A 15,344-nucleotide genomic window follows, 5' to 3' on the forward strand; every position below is an offset into this window, starting at 1 on the left:
AAGGCTCTTTCATTTCTTTCTGCCCCTCTCCTTTACCTATTTAATCCTATGTGCTCCCTGCCCCAATCTAGCAGCTAGTGAATGATAGCTGACCAAGTATAAATGCCAGGACTATAGAACTGTGATAAAGGGTTTGTCCAAGGAAAGGGACTTTTACTATTTTTGTTTTCACAGAGGAAATGGCTATTTTTCATCTAAAGTTTCTGAAAGGCAGCAGGGAGCTTCTGGAGGGTGAGTTACCTGCTCTGCACAGGGAGGCTGAGGCCAAGGCTTGTGTGGTGGATCTGCTGCCACCAAGTGGTGAGGGAGGGAGCCTGGGAGAGTCTCAGTCTTTCTGGGCTTCAGTTTCCTCATCGGTAAGGTAGGGGCTTATTGTACCTCTCTGAGGTCCCTTCCTGCTCTGTTTTCTCTGAGCCTCTGAGGAATTGAGATGGTTTTCAATGCTGCCTGGGACCTTCAGCTGAGACCTGACTCTGTGTGTCTCCTGCAGGAGCCTGAGCCGAGTCTACACGCTGGAATCCCAGAGCTGCGGGAACAGGTGGAAGAAAGAAAGTCAGCAGGTTTAGGGGATGAGAATAATCCACAAAGGACAAGCCATTGGTAAATGAAAACCAAAGAAGGGGAGAATAAGGACAAACTGGGACAGAAGCCTCAGGGGAAATGGGCAATGCCTATGATCATTTAAATTCTCAAGGAGCAGCATGAGCTGAGCAGTGGGGACTGAGAGAAACTTACTCCACAGGAATCTCCTGCCTCTGGCCAGGAAGAGCCACAGATTAGATCAGAGCTGGTTTATAGTGAGGGGCAGCTTCAACTCCAAGAGGGGGAGGATACAACCGTAAGCCCCCACCCCAGACCCAGGAGCCTCGACCTCAGGGCTGCCATAGCAGTGGATACTCTTGAGGTCAGTGTGGGTTAGAGGGAATAACTGTGCTTGGAGAAGGGTGGAGATGTCCATTCTTACATCGAACAGTTCTGTCCTAGGTCAGGTGCCAGAGTAAGTGTCCCTTGATTGTATAGGAAGCAGTGATACTTATGCTATTCTTCTGCACCTTCAGTTGAGGGAAGTTTCTCATAAACATTTATTGAGTATTTACTTTTCTTTTTCTTTTTTTTTTTTTTTTTTGAGACGGAGTTTCACTCATTACCCAGGCTGGAGTGCAATGGCGTGATCTCGGCTCACCGTAACATCCGCCTCCTGGGTTCAGGCAATTCTCCTGCCTCAGCCTCCCGAGTAGCTGGGATTACAGGCACGCACCACCGTGCCCAGCTAATTTTTTGTATTTTTAGTAGAGACGGGGTTTCACCATGTTGACCAGGATGGTCTCGATCTCTTGACCTCGTGATCCGCCCGCCTCTGCCTCCCAAAGTGCTGGGATTACAGGCGTGAGCCACCGCGCCCGGCTTGAGTATTTAATTTTCTTTATACTGTGCTAAGCACTTGGGATTCAGGTATTTAATGTCTGTAAAGAAACTGAAGCCATTGAGTGGAAGAACACAAACAGATGATTTCAACAAGATGCGGTAGTTCTACTCAAGTGAGGTGTTGTGGCAGCTCGGAGGATGGGAGGGTATGTCAAATGATATTGCTCCTAATGACAGGGGGAAGCATAAGAGAACATTTTCAGATTGGCCGGGCACGGTGGCTCACGCCTATAATCCCAGCACTTTGGGAGGCTGAGGCGGGTGGATCACAAGGTCAAGAGATCGAGACCATTCTGGTCAACATGGTGAAACCCCATCTCTACTGAAAATACAAAAAAATTAGCTGGGCATGGTGGTGCACACCTGTAGTCCCAGCTACTCAGAAGGACGAGGCAGGAGAATTGCTTGAACCCAGGAGGCAGAGGTTGCAGTGAGCCGAGATTGCACCATTACACTCCAGCCTGGGTAGCAAGAGTGAAACCCCATCTCAAAAAAAAAAAAAAAGAGAACATTTTCAGAACAGACTAGTCTTCCCTCAAGCTCCCACAGTAGAGGATCCTGGGTCAGGGATGGTGTAGGGCAGGCACCTCGCTAGAGAAGGGGATTTGCAGCATTCTGAGAGAAAGAGCATCCCTTACAAGACACTGAGGACAGAAATGTAGATGAAAGAGTCGGAGGTTTCTAATCCATTTTATTCAGTCATGGATGAACACTGCTGAGAGGCCCCTCTGCGCTGGGCCCTTAGCTAAGAACCATGACCACAGAGATGAGTACAATAGGATCCCCGCTTTCACAGAATTCTCAGTCTAGTGACTGGTGATTCATGAGAAGTGTAGTGATGGTGGGTTCATTGGAAGCAGTGGCCCATGCCTCATGAGATGACCTCAGTGGATGGCCTGGGCCAGTGACCGTGGACTTCAGCCATTTTTCAGCATCTCAAGGTACAGTATGCCAACACCTCAGCTCCATGTTGAGTCAAAGCAGTTAACACAGTCGAGGTATTCAGAGGACACTGGTGCTATCAGTAGCTATTGACTGTTTCCAGCTGGGGAAATAAAGAAGTAAATTTAACAACTCTTCTAAATTCGTCCTTGCTGTAATGATAAATTACTTTATCTTGATAATGAATCATATTCTGGCAAATTAATTATAACTTGCCATAATAAGAAATAACTTTATCCTGAGTACAGCTGACACACAAGCCCTTGAAGACACGTGCCTGAGGATTCTAATGAAGATATGATGTCCAAATATGTGCACAGTTGGACCTACAGGCCAGCTTTGAAACAGTGGAAGACCTAGTTTCAAATTCAAGATTCCTTTGAGTAGAATCTCACTTTACCTCTCTTTGCATGGCAATGGGGTCAATCTTCCCTGAGCTGCCCCTTACAAGAAAAGGAATCATACTGGTAGGAATTCAGACTTCAGCAGACATGGGTAATTAAGGAAGTCTTACAAATATATTCTAGCCACCTAGCAAGAAACCAGAAATTTAGCAAGTTCATTCACATTCAGCACAGTTGTGTTCACTAGATCACAGACCCTGAGACATGAAGAACAGACCCCCTAACAAGGGAAAGTATTTCTTCCTGTCCTAGGACATCACTGCCAACTTCAGGGAAGTGGGAACACAGCTGCCCGCTTTACAGTATGGGTTACTTTTGTGCCTGGAATGTGTCTGATGTCCTGAGACCTGTACCCGTTTCAGGCAGCCTTGGGAGGAGTCTGAATCACTGATGGAATTGGACAGTGCATGGAGATGATTGAGCAGGACAAGCGTAAGTGCAGGGGCATGGCCAGGTCATACTGGGAGACAATGAGCAGCCCTGATGGGGACAGACAAAGATAAAGTCAAAAGTGTGTGCTTCAGTGTCAAAAACTCAAACCAATAACGAATTTGCTTTTATAGGTAATAAGTATTTTTCTATTTACATGAGAATTTAATCTCAAAACAGAAATCATAAAAATAGTAAGTCCAGGGCATAAGACCTAAACCATAGCTCATATTTATTCTTTCTAAATAGAGCTATCAGTAAAATCTTCTTCTTAAAACATATATTGTGGTTACAAAAAGGCAAAAGTTGGCCGGGTGCGGTGGCTCATGCCTGCAGGCCCAGCACTTTGGGAGGCCAAGGCGGGTGAATAATGAGGTCAGAATATCAAGCCCATCTTGGCCAACATGCTGAAACCCTGTCTCTGCTAAAAACACAAAACATAGCCGGGCGTGCTGGCATGTGCCTGCAGTCCCAGCTACTTGGGAGACTGAGGCAGGAGAATTGCTTGAACGTGGGAGGCAGAGGTTGCAGTGAACCGAGATTGTACCACTGCATTTCAGCCTGGTGACAGAGCAAGACTCTGTCTCAAAAAGAAAAGAAAAGAAAGAAAGAAAGAAAAACAGCAAAAGTCTTAGTGAAAATCATTGGTGTTCCTTAGAAGAAAATTAAATATAGTCAAGGGAAGACCAACTCTCATACTTCTCTTGTATATTCCAAACGTCCAGGGAAATTCCAGGTAATAGAGCTTATTTCCCATGCTGTTAAACAAGGTTGCAGACACTTCTGAATTTTGGGCCCAGTAGTCTAGGAGGGCACAGCTCTGTCCTGGAAAATGATACAGGAATGGATATTCTTCCTGTGACATTCTGGTCATTCGTCCTGCATCACAGAAACCAAAAAATGGAAATACGGCCAAATTCATGATTTGCTAGCCCTCTTGTTCAGATTTCTTACCTGATTCTTAGGATAACAGCATTACCTTGAAGATTACGATGAAGATATGCTGTCCAAATATGTGCACAGTTTTGAGCAAAATGCTTGGTACAAATTGGTCAACAAACAATTACTGAATAATTATATGAATAGTTACTGAATGACAGGGATCCTATGAATAATTATGGAATAATTATTGTGATTGCTTTTATTAGCAGTTCTCAAAACTCATCTATGTGTAACCTGAAGTAAGCCACACGACTTTGTGAATCTGCAGTTCCATCATTTTTAAAATGAAGAAACCTGACAGATTTTCATTCTGCCACAGAAGGTTAGGCCTCCCAGACACCAGAACATACATTTACTTAAAACCTTCGATGTATCTCAAAGCAGTATCCTTACAGTATAGTTGGAGGATGGTGGGGACTGCAGAGAGGCACGCTTTCCAATGGGATTGAGCTAGTCCTCCTTCCTTCACTTCCACATGAATTCTGGGCAGCCCAGGGTCACACCCATTGCACCCTCAACTCAGGCAAGCCCAGTAGCCAAACATAGGAGACCTGGGCTACAGAACAGTCTCCCAAGTCCCAGGCTCACAAAGCCTAGGTGGTGATGAAAGCTGAGAAAGTGAGGAGGTGGTTCAGGGGATCAGTCTTCCCTACTCATTCCTCTCATCTCAAATTCACCTTCTATTGCACAGCAACACTGAGGACCACCAACCACCCCTGACCATCACCTTGATCTTGCCGTGTTTGGTTAGTGGGATGCAACCACACATCAATGGTGTTAGACCAACTCAGAAAAATATCTCTCAAACAGTATTCCATAAGAAACGCTCATGGTTCTGTTATTTTCAATATATGGGAAAAAACAAAATGAAAACAACAAAATCATATCAGGTTTACAAGACTTCCCAGGATAGGTGGTCACACATGCTTTCAGGAGATCTCTATAGAAATGATTTTAATGACTTGATACCTTGGAAAGAGCTCTTCTGGGACTAGAATGACATCCATAAGTGACAAGAATGAGATGTAGTGTTCAGTCACATTAAAAAACAAATCATCCCACATAGAGGAAGCTTTGGACCTAGGGACATCACACTGGTCTTAAGTGTAATGAAAAGCCTCTTCTGCCACAAACATCAGTGTAATGGTATCTGCCAATAAGAAAAAATAAATCAGTGTAACCATGGGATGCAGCAAGAAGAATATTGAGCCAGGAAAGAAAACATTTTTAAGGAATGAATTACTCATTCGCTTTCTAGTGGATACAGAAAAAACTGCAGAAGATTCAGAGGGTATCACGGCAGTGTAATAGGTTGAGGCGAGGTTTCACCATGTTGGCCAGGCTGGTTTTGAACTCCTGAGGTCGAGTGATCTGCCCTCTCAGGCCTCCTAAACTGCTCAGATTCCAGGCATGAACCACCATGCCTGCTCCACAGATTCTTTTTTCAGTAAAGGTTGTTAGAATTCATCCATCGGTCCAGTCTCCTGTAAAAATTTCTCTAAGAATTCATTGACAATGATATATGATTAGATAAATCAGCATTGCAGCAACACTTCTGGAAAGTATTTAGGGCAATGTTTGAAGATTTTGTGGAAAAAGTTTTAATTTTTTGCACTGACTTAGGTCAGAGGATACGTGATTAAGATCTAGCAGATGAGGGAGATTTTGTCCCATGGATCTGAGAAGCAGGCTCATCTATTTCTAGGGCAACTTAGTCTAGGGCCCGTTAGAACATTCCAGTCAGAATATCACATTCTTACACTGAGAATATTTTAAGTCCTTGTGCTATGAGTGGACACTGATTTGGTCTTGTGTGAAGTGTGATTTGCTTAATGTGACCTGCTCTTCTGAATATGTTTACAGAAGGTTGAAAAGATCACAATGAAGAACACAAATGCAGAGACAGCAAAACTTCTTATGAGTGAAGTGGCCTACTACCTGGGCTGCCGGCTGAAGACGGAAGGTATGGTCTATGGGTTCACCATCATGGAAGTGCTGAACAGTGTCCTGTCCTGTCTCTGAGAAGTGATACAGTCTCTTCTTCAAAGTTAATTTCATCCTTCCCATACCTCTAGAAATATAGCAATGGGTATTTTAACATTTTGTTAAAGACGTAACACAGAGACCAAAGTATTTAGCAACTTTTCCACATCTGCTGTAAGGCAGGTGTGGGACTAGGGTTAACATCCCAGCTGTTGATTCCTGACACAGGCACAGAACCACCTGTTTTTCTCAGCAAGAGGCTAAATCATGTTTGCAGGAATCCTCTCTAGCATATAAGATCCTGCAGAACTTATAACCAAGATAAAGGTAGAAGTGTTTATTTCCTGGTTTCAAGGTGACTGAGTAGCTAAGACAAGTTGACTTTAAGGAGATCAACTGTGTAGATGAGAAGAGTAAAAGCAGGGAAACAACATCTTCAAATCAATAGGCAAGGCCGTCAGTGACATCCCTCAGTCCCGTTTAAACCAATTTGACGTCACCAGTTTCTAACTCATCATGTGTTTGGGTTTCTTCTCCCCTGTCCCTGGCTTTCTGTGTTCTGCCCCAAACATCAGCATGGTGGCATCTGGCATGCCTCTTTCCAGAAAAAACACAGAGGTGAACATTACAGAAGGCATTGAGAAATCCTGCTCCCAGCAGGAAGATAACAAATTGAATATCAGAGTCAACAAAAATAGACTTCTTATGAGTCAGGTGAACTACTCCCTGAACTATTGGCTGAAGACATACAGTAAGTTCTATAGGTTGAACACCACGAAAGTGATGAATGATGTCCTGTCTTGTCTGGAGAAACTAACCACTCTCTTCATCAAAATTAATTTCATACTTCCCACACTTGCAGAAAATAGCAATGGGTATTTTAACATTTAATTAAAATGGGAGACAGATGCCAAAATTTTTAGCAACATTTCCACATCTGCAGTAAGGTGGATGTGGGACTGAGGTTACAATCACAGCTATTGATTCCTGACTCAAGCATAGAACTGCCTGTTTTTCTCAGCAAGAGGCTAAATCCATGTTTACAGGAATCTTCTCTGTACCGTATAAGATCCTACAGACAAGTAGCATCTAGTCTGCTGGTCTAAATGTCTGAGGCTACTGAACTTCCATGCAGTTCCGGTTTCTGCTAAAGGCCCAGTAGGCAAAGCTGTGTTCTGGGGACCCTGGGGTAAACATGGTGATGGCACACAGTACCCACTGTGAGGAGCTTGAAGGGGACCCTGCTCCTAATACAATCTGTGGTATCTGTAAGTGGCACCATCAAGAGCAGGGAGTACCCTTGTATTGGTGACTCAGCCTCCCAGTTAGCTGGGATCCCCGGTGGACACCATCACACTTGGCTAGTTTTTGTATTTTTAGTAGAGGCTGGGTTTCACCATGTTTGTCAGGCTGGTCTTAAACTCCTGAGGTCAAGTGATCTCCCTTCCTGGGCCTCCTAAATCACTCCAATTCCAGGCGTGAGTCACTGTGCTGGCTCCACAGATTCTTTTTTTATGTAAAGGTTGTTAGAATTCATTCGTTGGTTCAGTCTCCTCTATAAACTTCTCTAACCATTTGTTGGCCATCATATATGATGAGATAAATCAGTATTACTGCAATGCTTCTGGAAAGTAGTTAGGGCAATTTTTGAAGATTTTGGGAAAAAAGTTTGAATTATTTGCACTGACTTAGGTGAGAGAGGATAAGTGATTAAGATCTAGGAGATGAGGGAGATTTCGTCCCATGGATCTGAAAAACAGGCTCATCTACTTCTAGGGTGACTTAATCTAGGGACCGGGAGAACATTCCCGTCAGAATATCACATTCTTACACTGAGAATGTTTTGAGTCCTTGTGCTATGACTGGACAGTGATTTGGTCTTGTGTGAAGTGCGATTTGCTTAATGTGACCTGCTCTTCTGAATTTGTTTACAGAAGATTGGAAACGTCATGAGGAGGAACAGAAATACCGAGACAGCAAAAATAAACTTCTTATGAGTGAAGTGGCCTACTACCTGGGCTGCCGGCTGTAGATGGAAGGTAAGTTCTATAGGTTCACTGTCATGGAAGTGCTGAACGATGTTCTGTGTTTCCTCTAAGAAACTGAAGGCTCTCTTCATCAGAATTAATTTCATTTTTGCCATACGTCTAGGAAAATGGCAATGGGTATTTTAACATTTTGTTAAAGATGGACGAGAGAGACCAAAGTATGTAGCACCTTTTCCACGTCTGCAGTAAGGCGGGTGTGGGAATGAGGGTAAGGTCTCAGCTGTTGATTCCTGACACAGGCACAGAACCACCTGTTTTTCTCAGCAAGAGGCTAAGTAATAGTTACGGGAATCCTCTCTGTACCACCTAAGATCCTGCAGACAAGTAGCATCTAGTCTGTTGTTCTAAATGTCTGAGGCTGCTGAACTTCCATTCGGTTTCGGTTTCTGCTGAGGCTCAGCAGGGAAAGCTCTGTTCTGGGGGAAGTGAGATGGTAGCACACTATACCCACTGTGGGGAGCTTAAGAGGACTCTGCTCCTTACGTAACCTGTGGTATCTGTAAGTGGCATCATCAAGAGCAGGGATTACTCTGGTCAGAGGGACGTCCTGCTTTCTGTGCAGAGGCTCTCGTTGGTAAACAGGAAGAACGACGGCACTCATGCCTGTTTTGTTTATTACTCAGTTTTGTCATCTGTTCATAGGGTACCATAATAATACCTACCTCTGTCAATTGCTGCACTGTTTACATGGCCTGTTTATTGTAACTCTCCCGGGACTGTTGTTGGCACAGAGTAAACACTGTCTATTAGTTCTTCATTCTCTCTGTCTAGCATAAGAGAAACTTTATTAGTCTTTGTGCATATTTCCTTTATGGCCTTATGAGAGACTCCAGACCTCCATACTTCCGCAATGACAGTTTTATCAGTGGTGTTTTCTTCCACTAAACATATGTGGCCATGACATGACTAGGACTTTCTGAATGAGAACACAGATGGGAAACCCATGGGGTTGGAGCTCACAGTATTGCAAAAGTCCCTCCTTCTGTGATGGAAGGTGGTCTTTGGAACAAGAGGCAGCATCTGTCCAGTTGTAAAGGACAGGAAGGAAGCTGTGACAGGAGGGCGATTGTTGGAGTGGAAAGAGCTCTGGACTAAGAATGAAGGTTCCCGGGCTGTATCTTCAGCAGTGTTCCTAGTAACTGTCAGTCAGCAATTGATTTCCCCTTCCTGACTTTCTCTGTCTACATCTGCAAAGGCAGGTAAATTTCTCTCTCTCCATCTGCAAAGGCAGACATGTTGCAGTGTCTGAAACATTCAAATGTGCAAATACTTATGACCGCTTATCACAATGAGATAAAGCCCCTGGCTGTGTGGTGTTGGAGACAGCACTTGCTGTGTGGGCATTTGGTGTTAGGAAGTGGTTCAGACTGGAGCACTCCCCGTGGAGAGAATGTCCCTGAATAACACAGCAGAAGCCACTTGGAGGGCCTGTGAAGTCACCTGATGTGCAGAGGATTGTGGGACAAGTTTGTTTGTCCTCTCCTAAGAGAAAGAAATAGGTTCTAACTGCAAACTGTGACAGGACACCAAGCCTGTCCCTGGGCATCAGATCTGTGTCCGGATGGCGGAGACAGCTGCCAAAGTCCAGAGAGAGGCTGCACAAGCCACCAGTGATGTGGGAGCAGAAGGTCTTTTCAACATTTGGCCTCATCTTGATGATGACACTCTGGATCAGAAGTGCATTGCCTGGTGGATCAGGAAACCATGCCAGGGCATTTTGTTAAAGAGAAAACATGAGCGCTTTCAGTAGAACGGGGACCCATACACAGACGTTCATGTCCCTGTGCACGTTGGGTTGGCTGTGCTTGCAGTGTGTGAAATGGGAAAGATCTGAACGAACACATCTGTACTTGCAGAAAATGACAAAGATGAGGATGAAGATGTTCATGTTGTGGCGGCTGAGAAAATACAGGAGTCACATGCCCCCAGGTAACATCGAATAATCAGGGGCAAGTAATGGGTGGTAAAGTATGTCAAAGTTCTAGAATCTCACCCTCTCTGGCATCTACCATGGGCCAAAAGCCTGCATTCCCTTGGCCACAATATGTTCAGTTCAACCCAACTCAGACACAGGGTGTGGCAGCTGTTGTGGTTCTTTGTATGTGCTGAGTGCCATGTCTGAATTATACAGGGATAACTGAGTCTCTTTTCTTCTCGGCTCCTTCCTGCCCAGTGTGATGAGTACCAGCTCTCTTTCTCTCCGGTTCCCATGGCAGCCATGCTGTCTCACAGAGAGGAGGATTGCCTGTTTCCTCTCAAAGGGAACCTCCCATTTGCCTTCTGGGACCCCTCTCTTATTCCTCCTGTGAAAACAAGCCAGGACTTCCTGGGGTCCAGTCCCCCTTTGTGTAATCTTCTGTCATTTCTATCCCATCTGGCTCATCAGGGATGTGCAGAAGGTTGAAGTCAAGAAAGTCCCTGAGGACTCACTGGAGGAATGTGTCATCACTCGTTCAAATAACTATGGCCCTACTGACTCCAGCCAGCCTCACGGAGACACCAAAATCACATTTGAGGAAGACAACGTCGACTCTGCTCTGGTTGTAGAGAGTGAATCATCTTATGATGTAGTGGAGGATGCTCTAATCATTCTTTCAGGTGACCTCTACATTCCTGGTTTTTGGTACCTCTGTCTAGGCTGAGGAAGATCAACTCTGAAGACGGGCTCTATACACACATATTGAATAAATACGTATGATGGGATACTAAACACAGATATCAGGGAATTTTCATCTCATCCTCAGATCATGCCATGCATTTGTCTCCGAAGCCCTAGTATCAAGTTACCAGACCCCAGGCCAGTGTGACAAACTCATGGTCACCTGAGTGCAGGAGGTGTACAGGAGGTGTCTGTCAGGTCTCCTAGCTTTGAGTCGGTATCTCTCATCACCTGTAATTATGTCATCTGTCCCTGAACAATGTCCATGGAGTTTCTATTTCTTTTTAAGGAAACTGGGAGCCTTGACTATTTATTTGGGGATATTGTTCCCCAGGTTTCACTGCTCTGAGCTTCAGTCTTGATCTCTTTTAAATCAGCTTACTTAGCTGCACAGTCACCTTGAAACCAGGATGAAAGCATTTCCTCTTTACTGATACGTTTCCGTAAAGCAAGCCTCACCCCTGGCTCTCCACTCCATCCATGCAATGGCCGATCTGATGTTTCTTCATAGCATCACATATTGTTCATTGTTGAGATGGAGTCTTTTTTTGTATACACATGAAGGTCCAACAGTGATACAAGGCTTGGGATCAAAAATCAATAGAAATTCACACATCTTATTATTATTATTATTACCACTTAATCCAAATGAATGTCTCTTAATTTTAATAATGGTAAACACAACTAAAGGAGGTTAAGAGAAATCCCAATCAATTTAATTTCCATAAGGACAAGGCCAATCTCTTCTGAACATGAAAACTTTGTCCCCACATCGTGGTTTTTACTCATTAAAAGAAAGGATCCACGACTAACTCTAGTGATTGATTGAAACCATCTCAAGTTACTGATTGCATTGAATGTGTACACCAATTGCAAGAGACTGACAGAATGGAAAACGGGGTTCAAGTGTATGTTGTCTACAAGAAACCTACTTTAAATAAGAAGACACAGAGATATCTGAAGTGAAGAGATGGGGAAAGATATACCATAGTCACCGTAATCAAAAGAAAACTGGAGTGGCATCTGGGCACTGTGTGAGCCTGTAATCCCAGCACTTTGGCAGGCCGAGGCCAGTGGATCACTTGAGGTGGGGAGTTCAGGACAAGCCTGACCAACATGGAGAAACCCCATCTCTACTAAAAATACATAATTAGCAGGCCATGGTAGTCCATGCCTTTAATCCCAGCTACTAGGGAGGGTGAGGCAGGAGAATCATTTGAACCTGGGAGACAGATGTTGCACCGAGTCGAGATCACACCAATGCACTCCAGCCTGGGGAACAAGAGTGAAACTGAGTTTCAAAAAAAAAAAAAGAAAAAGAAAAGAAAAAACTAGAGTAGCTAAATTAATTTGATAAAGAGCCAACTTCAGAGGGAGAAAAATCATGGGGATAAAGAGAATCATTACACAATGATAAAGAGGTCACTTCTCCAGGAAGATACGGCAATCCTTAATAAGTATGCACCTAACAACAGAGCATCTAAATATGAGAAGCAAAAACTGAGAGAACTTCAAGCACAAATAGACAGATTCGCTATTGCAGTGGGAGACTCCAGCATCAGTAATGGACACATCCAGGAGGCAGGAAATTCAATAAAGATATAGTGGAACTGGATGCCACCATCAGTCACCTGGATCCAAACAACTTTTTAGATAATTTCCTCCAACGAGAGCAGAATACATATTCTTTTTAGGGTCACATGGAACGTTCACCAAGATCCACCACATTCTGGCCCGTAAAACACACTTCAACACATTTAATGGGATAGAAATCATACCAAGTATGCCCTCCAGTCAAAGTATGGAGCTGAAGTAGAAATCAGTAACAGACAGATAGCTGGAAAATCCCCAAACTGGAGATCAGACAACACACTTCTAATAACACACGAGTCAAGAAAATGTCTCAAGACAAATGACATATTTTGAGCTAAATGAAAATGAACATACAACTTATAACAAATTTCCAGGTGCAGCAAAATTGGTGCTTAGAAAGAAAGTCAGAATATTCACTGCATATGTTAGCAAAGAAAAAAGATCTCCAATCAAGAATTCAAATTTACACTTCAGGAAACTCAAAAAACAAGAGCAAATTAAATTTAAAGTGAGTGGAAGACAAGATGCTATACAGTTAGAGGAGAAATCAAGGAAATGGAAAAGCAGAAATCAATAGAGAAAAATCAACAAAACCAAAAGCGAGTTCTCTAAAGTCATCAATGAAATCGATAAACGTCTAGCTGGTGAACCAAGAAACAATGAGAGAAGATACAAATTACTAATAACAAAAATAAAAGAAGGTCCTCACTACCGATCTCACGGACATTAAAGGGAGAAGAGATGAAGATTATCAACAATTCTCTGCTCGCAAATATGACGACTTGGATGAATTGGACCAAGTCCTTGAAAGACACAGTCTACCCAACCTCACACAAGGAGAAATAGATAACCTAAATAGATCTCTATCTGTTAATAAAATTGAAGCAACGATTAATAACCTTCCAGAACAAAGCACCAGGTCTAGATGGTTTCAGTACCAAACATGAAAGGGAGAAATGATACCAATTCTCTCTAGAAAACAGAAGCCGTGGGAACACGTTTTAACTCTGGTCTAAGAGGCAAACATTACCCTAGGAGCAAAACCAGACACATGGTTTTGAACCAGGGTGTTGAACTAGTCTGGACTGCTAACCAGCTCTGAAACTCAACCCTGGAAAGAAGTGTAGAAGTGAGAAGGAAACATAGCTTCCGGGGACTGCGAAAAACGGCGAACCTCCCATAGAGACCAAGGCGGGTGTGAACCGGTGTGTGAGGGTTGATGTTCACAGGTAGGAAAGAGAACAAGATGGAGACAAGTGTTTTCCGTTCTGCTCTTGCTTCTGACTCCATGGCTATGGACCAACTCAGGTTCCTAGCGCATCACAGAAGAGATTTGTCAGCGGTTCTGAATCCCCCAATGAGGCAGCTGCCATGTGACATCCTGGGCCCATGTAAGCTTCCCTGAGGAAAAGAGTAGATGGAAACAGGGGAGGACAAACCAGATGATCACGGGGCTTTCCTTTTCCAGGTTTCCTCCCCAGAACTCCAGAGCTAATGATTGTCATGGCCTCCTCACCACGCTGCTTAAAGAGAAGCATGAAAAAGAATCCCCTGGATAGAAGATTTGCTTGTTGGGGTATAAAACAAACAGGGGTGATAGAAATGAGTTTGGGGACATGCTGCTCTCCACTCGGGGCCCAATGATATTTTTGCCAAGACTACCAAGGACTGGGGTCTTTGTGGACAGAAAGGTCCAAAGCCCCTCTCCGCAGCTCCCCTCATTTGCAGGTGGGCTCCTTCCCACCCACCTCCCCTTTCCCAAGGCCCTGACAGCTTTTCTATGGGGGCTGTGACCTACCTAAAAGACAGACTGTTACGGTAAGTAAATGTAAAAATCACAGGGCACTGCACTGGCCGGGAATTGAACCCAGGTCTCTTGCGTGGGAGGCAAGAATTCTACCACTGAACCACCAATGCTACCTGGTTGAAACCTTGTGGCCTTTCCTTGGAAACAGGTAAGCTATGGACATGGGCTAAGGAGTCAAGATTTTCCCCGTGTGGTCTTTGGAAGATGTAACTGGCAAAAAAGACACCCAGACCAAAGGTTCACATTGGAGATTTGTATCAGGCAATACCACAAAGTTATGGCTTTGCTTCAAAACAGCTGACTTCATAAAGCCTTATTCTGAAGTAGGCACTGTACAACCAGATAACAATCCTCTGTAGGAAAACATCAGAAATGCACCCAGTTTCTTGTCTCTGGTCCTGTATCCAGTGGGCGCCTGTGGAAAGTTCTTGCCTCGCTTCTTGATATCTTGTCTTTGCCATCCCGTGGCTTCGTGCCTCCCAAACCCTTTCCTCCCATCCTTGAGATGAACATCAGCACTTTCCCCAAAAAGGCCTTCAGGACCCAGGGACCTCAGATTGGAAAGCTGGACTCTTGGGACCGTGCCTGGGAAAATCCAGGAGACCTGCTTGATAATTGAACTTCTCTCCGCATAGACGTCTCCAATTCCTGAAAAACACCAGGGATCAGATCTTGCTTTTACCTTCTTATGCCTCAAAGAGACCAAAACAAGAGAGAAGAAATGGGCATTTCACTCCAAGATTTCTTTCCTTCATCTCGACCTCGTCGGTCACACAAGGAGGCCAGTTCAGGGAAAAACAGTGTATTCTATTCCGATCGATTCTAGGTAGATGCTGGGATATTATTCCTCTAACTAATGTAAAGCGTTCTTTTCTGTTTGTCTTGGTCTGATATCTGTGTTTTCACTCTCTTTCTTTTGTTTACAATAAGCCTGGTACAGATTTCCACCACTCTTTTTGTTGGGTGTGTGTTTTCTTTGCGTTTTACATGTTTTGTTTACAATTTTTACTTTAAGTTCGGGGTACATGTGCAGGATGTGCAGGTGTGTAACAAAAGTAAATGTGTGCCCTGGCGATTTGCTGCACAGATCATCCCACAGCCCAGGCACTAAG

The 15,344-nt window shown here is 44.0% G+C and overlaps 1 protein-coding gene, 2 long non-coding RNA genes and 1 other non-coding gene across 4 annotated transcripts in view; 1 reads left to right on the plus strand and 3 right to left on the minus strand.

Annotated features, from left to right (window-relative positions):
• Nucleotides 1–15,344, minus strand: part of LOC105711518 (uncharacterized protein C22orf42-like) — a 248,132-nt gene that overhangs the window by 87,463 nt on the left and 145,325 nt on the right. The window lies entirely within an intron of this gene.
• Nucleotides 89–6,049, plus strand: LOC135272225 (uncharacterized). The gene is made up of 3 exons (XR_010340306.1): nt 89–600; nt 3,134–3,203; nt 6,006–6,049. It is a non-coding gene; the product is annotated as an uncharacterized LOC135272225 (long non-coding RNA).
• LOC135272227 (uncharacterized) lies at nt 2,206–4,167 on the minus strand. Its single transcript, XR_010340308.1, has 3 exons — nt 3,900–4,167; nt 3,125–3,251; nt 2,206–2,470 (listed from the first exon to the last, which is right to left on the minus strand). It is a non-coding gene; the product is annotated as an uncharacterized LOC135272227 (long non-coding RNA).
• On the minus strand, nt 14,272–14,342 carry TRNAG-CCC (transfer RNA glycine (anticodon CCC)). The gene has a single exon. It is a non-coding gene; the product is annotated as a tRNA-Gly (tRNA).

The sequence above is a fragment of the Aotus nancymaae genome, unplaced genomic scaffold, assembly GCF_030222135.1.
Source record: "Aotus nancymaae isolate 86718 unplaced genomic scaffold, 86718_ANA_hifiasm-v0.15.2.pri h1tg000108l, whole genome shotgun sequence".
Taxonomy (NCBI): Eukaryota; Metazoa; Chordata; class Mammalia; order Primates; family Aotidae; genus Aotus; species Aotus nancymaae.